Source organism: Tyto alba, unplaced genomic scaffold (genome assembly GCF_018691265.1).
Source record: "Tyto alba isolate M040663 unplaced genomic scaffold, T.alba_DEE_v4.0 Super-Scaffold_47, whole genome shotgun sequence".
In the NCBI taxonomy this organism is placed as follows: Eukaryota; Metazoa; Chordata; class Aves; order Strigiformes; family Tytonidae; genus Tyto; species Tyto alba.
Window position 1 is genome coordinate 25,855,844 of NW_024881323.1, and position 6,144 is coordinate 25,861,987.

A 6,144-nucleotide genomic window follows, 5' to 3' on the forward strand; every position below is an offset into this window, starting at 1 on the left:
GGTCGTGTGCTACCCGGCGAAGCCGGGCGGGCAGGCTGGGAGGGAAGCGGAGAATCCATCGGAGCCTCCAGCGCCCGGCCCGCCTCAGCGCGCCAGCAACTGCCGCCAGCAACTGCCACTGCCGCCAGCAACTGCCACTGCCGCCAGCAACTGCCGCGGCTGCGCACGCGCGCCCAGCCCGCCTCGCCCGGCGGCGGCGGCGGCGGCGGCAGGAAGAGAGAGAGTGTATGTATGTGGGGGGGGGGGGGGGGGGCCGCGAGCGCCGCCTGCCTGACACCCCCCCACTTCCCCGTGAGGGGCAGGGGCGGCCCTACGGGTCGCGTCCGTGTTCACAAAAAACATCTCCCTCTTCGGGGCGCGCTCAGTGCTGTTGCGGTGCCTGCGTTTGGAAGCGGATGGTGTTCGTATGATTTAGAAGTTCCCCTCCGCTCCTCCTGGAAAATGTAGCAGCTGGGCAGGCTGCGGCGGGGAGCGGAGCGCTCCTGTCTGGCTGCCCCTAGGGAGGAATAGTCCCTGAGTCCCTTCTGGTACATTCTATTTGTCGCAAATCTGAGCCGATTCCAGCTTTTTCATACTGTTTTTCAAATTTCTCAGCGATTTCAAGCATTTTTTTCTCTGGTGCAGAACCCCCCTGTGACAGTTCCCCCTGAAAACTGTATCCTGCTGTCCAGCTGTAGTCCTAAAATATCTACCCCAGATTTTTTGAAATACCATCCGTTGCCTTGCCCCACAACAGCCAGCATTTCAGCCAAAGCATTTGAGCCTTTTTGCTGCAAATCTCTCTGAGGGATATGGTATATATAAGCTAACAGGGATTTTTTTTTTTTTTTTTCAGTGCTCTACACTTCACCATTGCTTTTCATACCTCCAGGATAAACGCCAAGGAAAGTTGGAGGGCACTAAGACTCCACCACAACAGCCTGTCCACCTTTTCCCTCCCCAGACAGGGCTTCCTGAGTGTCCTCCATGTTCTCCTTTCTGCCAGTCCCTTTAAAAATTCCTCTTCTGTTATTTCTGGCTTTTTAATCTTGTTGCTCACAACTTCCCATTCTTTCCACTTCTCCATCACGTCCCAAGCTCTAGGAGACACTGCGCGTCCCAGCCACCTCCTTACTGAGTCTTTTGCTGGTCAAAGGTCAGCTTTTAAATTCCTGTCTCTAATCAGTGAAAAAATACGTGTTGAGACAGCACTAAGAACCCCTCAGAGAATCTGCTGATTATTCTTGACGCTGTGGATACATATAGACACAGGAACTTGCTACAGTTTTCAAAGAACCAACTACTTAATAAGTTCATACTAGTAGCAGTAGTTAGAGGTTATGTACACAGGTTCCCAAAGTTACCATAACCCTGATGCACAGAGGATATTGAGGTCTAAAATGTCACACATGATCATTTCTCTGGAGGATCGGCTCTCCAGAACACTGGAGGAAGCTGAGGGGTCTTCCCATGAGCTGCACGGATCACAGTATGTCGCAAACGAGAGCTTTGTGGCTGAAAGCTGTCCACCAAAACAGTACGTTTTGAGGCTTAGGTTGGGCCTTAAAGAAATCTGGTCTAACGTCACTGAACCCGTGATAGGCTGTTGGTTATTTTTGCTCTAAAACCCCCAACAAACCAAACCAAAAGTGTTAACAAAAAATCCCCAGAGACTGGTTAACACAGAAGTAGACAGATTTTACTGGATTACTAAAAATATATCATGTTATAGCAATAAGAGAGCATGGACGTTTAGCCGTCTTGCACTGTATAAACAGTACTTTATGCTAAGAGTCAAATTAGTCTTGTCAGATCTTATTTTTTGTTACGTGTATCTTGCGAGATGAGCTTGACTATATGGAGGTTATATTTGATAAATACGTCATTGTGCTAATGCCATGGTCCTCTGCCTCCAACCAATCCCAGTTAGTTTACATGCATATGCCAATCAAATACATTAAAACTATAAAGCTTTCTATAAAAGATGTTAGTAATACTGAATTGGAGGCTGGAGGTTGAATAAATGGTAGAGCAAAGACAGTAGAGCATGAGAGATTAATAGGATTTGGTGTTTCAGTATTTCTGCTTTGAAGAGGAATTTAGAACAGAGTAAAATTCAGAAATAATTAATAAAGATTGCACTAGGTTAGAAAATATATAGCTGATACCTCAATAATTCGAGAATATAGGGTCCTATATGCTAATAAAATAATTATTTTTTTATCAAAAATATAAATAGCTAGAATTGACCTCATCAGTGTTCATCTTGAGTATGAGGGTGATAAAAACCAAAAGGTGTTTAATTTGTCCTCTAATTTATGGTTTCTGTTGTTTACATCTGCTAGAAACTTCTGGCTCATATAAAAACGTATATTATGTCAAATTGTATCTGTAGATCATGCATTTAAATGCTATCATTTGTTCTTCAAATTAGTTTCACCACAATTATTATGTCTATAATTGTGGTTGTAAAATTGCTGCTCAAAAGGTCATGTTAAGGTTCCTCTAAAAATGCTAATCTCATTTTTCACTAGTTTGCACTAACCAGTGTACCATAATATTAGTGCCTGACACCTTAGGAGTGGAAGAGGACTCACAAGATCTCCACAGAGCCAGACTCAGGATGGGGTATTCCATGACAGCTCTTCCTTCCAAAATAAAATAACCTGATTTAGGACTTTGCAAATTTGGACACGTCTTTTAATGACCTAGCATCGCAAGTGGCCTTCTGCTTTCCTTTGCCGTTACTGTAGGGAAGCAAAGTTCAGTCTGGGTCTGAAGTTGAGCTGTGGTTGGGATTCACCTTCACTGTGGGGCTGAGTGCTTCTGGCTGGGGCTGGAGTGCCGCTAAAGGTGCGATGGGCTGCTTAATACTAGAGAGAGTGACAGGGCATGTCTTGGTTTGGTCTGAAGGTGGCAATACAAGGCCGTGTGTGAAAGGCTCTACAGCAGCCTGACACTGTGTGTTTTCTCTATTAGTTATGGCTGTGTGGCACACAGTCCAGTCTGAGACTCAGGTAGAATCGGGAATAATGTATTCTGCCACACTTTCCCATTCCTTGTGTGCTGAATATGGAAGGCAACCCAAGGTAACCCAGCAATGAATTTGGCTCCAGCAGCCCAAATGAAATATGAAGATAGGTGGTTGATGCTCTGAGAAACCTCTGAGATTTCCATTACATCCTTGTATGCAGTGACATTGGCCAGCTGACTTCATTTGAAAACAGATGACATCATTTGAACACTGTCATCTTCAGCTTCCACAGAAGCTGCCCTCAACACATGAACATGGTTGTCCATTAATATAGTTGCAGTTATACATGTAAATTTATGGGTCAGATAATTATAAAATCATGGGCTTATCCCTCATCTGTTAGCCCAGAGTGATGGGAGCTGGTGAAGAAGGTGACTGCAAAGGTATGCTGGTGCTGTAATTGAACTCCTTTACCTGCCCCATTGTTGTGCCTCAAACAGGGTTTGTTACCTGGTGTGCAGAAGCCAGTCTTGCACACAGATCCGAGATATCAGTTTATTCTATATTTGTGCAAAGATGAGTGCTAGGGGGTTATGCCACAAAGCTAGCACACCACACAAAAGAACTTCAAGGTATTTATACACTTCAGACTACAGGATTACATGTTTACTATAATGACTATTAGTTGCTTATCACTTCTATGCCTCATTGGTTAGTAACGTGCCTCGTCTTCATTTAAAGTTATAGTGGGTTTTAATTTTTCTGCACAAGCTCAAAGGGTGAGGGTCTTTACTCAGGCAGGGATCTTTGAAGCGGTGGGTGTGATTTTTACTATTAGAATAGTTCCTACAAAGGACACTCTAATATCTAATTAATCTGATTTATGGTAAACAATTTTAACGAACTTCTATGTTTCAGGATGTTTCTCTTCTTCAAGGACAGTAGCTCCTTTTTATAAGTTCCTTACTAATCATTGTTAATGGTTTAACGAACAGAATAGCATTCTATCTATCCTTGTATTTGATGAGAAACATTTGTATGGCCTATGTGTCCTTGTATTTGATGAGGAAACATTTGTGTGGGTTACACCAAGGTGAAGTCTTCCAAGAATAAATATGAAGCCCCCAGGCTATGCTACTGTACTGGGCAGCCGGTGATGGCTAGAGTCTGGAGTGCTCTGTGCTAGCTAACTGCTTTTATTTTTATCATGCCCTCTTCACCAGTAGTAGGAAGAAGGCAGACACTATGCAACCTGGTATGCATGAAGAATCACCCAAAATTGGGATAAGCTCATTTTAGGATAGCTTTATGCTATAATGCAGAAGTACAAATTTGCCCTGATATGGGATTGAGTACCATCTCTTTTTGTATTGAAGAACCTTATATAATATTTTCAGGTGTTTTGTCCAGGGAAACATACTAATGTACTTTTACTAGAATAAGGGTATATAGAAGCCCTATATTAAAAAAAAAAAAAAATGCACAGAATAGAGAAAAAATATTTTAAAGGAAATCAGACTACAGGCCATATCTTTCAAAAACAGTGGTTTAATTTTGCAAGAATCATGTAAATAGAGTGAAGGGGACTAAGGACTTATTTCAGAGTGTCAAGAGGGACACAGGAAAATGAAGACAACAAAAATCTGGGACATGTTATAAAAGTAATGACTCATAGTGCCTAGGACACAGACAGGTTTGTGACACCTGTGTTTTATGAAGTTAGACTCATGGTGTCACCGATTAACTGCTCTGTTGGTGAAATGGCGATAATGGGATGTAATTGGCTGCATTTGTTCTTTTTTAACAATAGGGAATGGCTGAGGGGGGTTATATTTTTAATAACACATAATTGAACTAGAAGATCTGTTGATAGATTACCGAGTGATGCTCAAGGCCACGTGAGTGTTCCTCCTTTCAAGCTCAAAGCGGTTTTCCCTGCTCAGGAGAACTCACATAAAATGAAAAGGTTGTTCATTTGAGTCCTGTTTCACAAGTAAATATCCTCGAAGATGCAATATAGCAGTCTTGATTCAATTCTGCCTCTCCAGTTGCTCTGAATGCAGCACCAGGAAGCAATTGAGGCTGGCTTTGGACACGGGTGTGAGCTTGCATGGTTCACCTGGATGGTTCAGCAAGTAGTGCCTCTGTCTGGGTCAGCGTGGGAGCTGCATGCTCAAGGAGGAATTTGTCTTGTCATGTCCCCTGTTATGGATAACCGGGTGGTGGATGCGTGATCTCATGCTCTCAGGGACCTCGTCTCTCAGCCAGCTGAATCAGGGACCTGCCCAAAATGTGCCTTGCTGTGGTGGGAGCTGCAAGTAGCGCTGCAGCTGGGCCCTGGCCCATGGAAGTACTCCCTTGTTCAGGTGTAGCCTAAACACACACTGATTGTCTGGGCACCGTCTGTGTCAGTGCAGAATGAGAGACACCTCTGGAGGAGCCCAGGGATTGTCTTCATCTGTCTGAGTACAGAACGGATCACCTTCTCTCCACTGGCTCTGTTATACAGGGAGTCTGATGTAGGCCTCGAAAAACTAATTTACAGATACTTAAAAGTAGGAACTGTCAAACCCTGCCCCACAGGGTCTGTCTTCATCTTCCTTTCTCCAGACCTTGCTTGTGCAGATGGAGGAGGGCCAGTGACGAGGCACCAGGCTGGTGGGGAAAACCACTGAATTGCCTGGGCCTGCGCCCATCAGCTGTCCCCTCCCTGCCTTTCTGCCTCCCCGGTGACCCGTTGCTGCCAGCATACTCACAGCAGGCTCTGCTGGCAGCTGCTTTTGGAAGCAGCCAGGAGGTGCGTGCAGTCAGCTGATGGTGTATTATTTTGCAGCTTCTAGGCCTGCTACTGGCACTTCATCATGCCATTTGAATTATAATGGCCAACCTTTTGTTCAGGTTTGGTGAGTAAAGCCAGATTTTAATATGCTTATCTTCCTCTCTGAACTGTTACACACCTTTAAACATCAGTCTATAGTGACATCCTTGCCTCCAAAAGCTGCTTCTGTTAAATAATCTAAACAGACTGTGGAGCTCCTGAAATATATTTGTTTTGTTGTGCGAACAGATGTGAGTAGAGGGAAACCTGGTGTGACACAGGCTGGCAGTGCTAAACTGTGCTTAGTTGAGAGAGCTCCCTGGCTGGCAACAGAGTCCTCTGGTCATGATGCTGTGGTTTTCAGCTGCAGTGT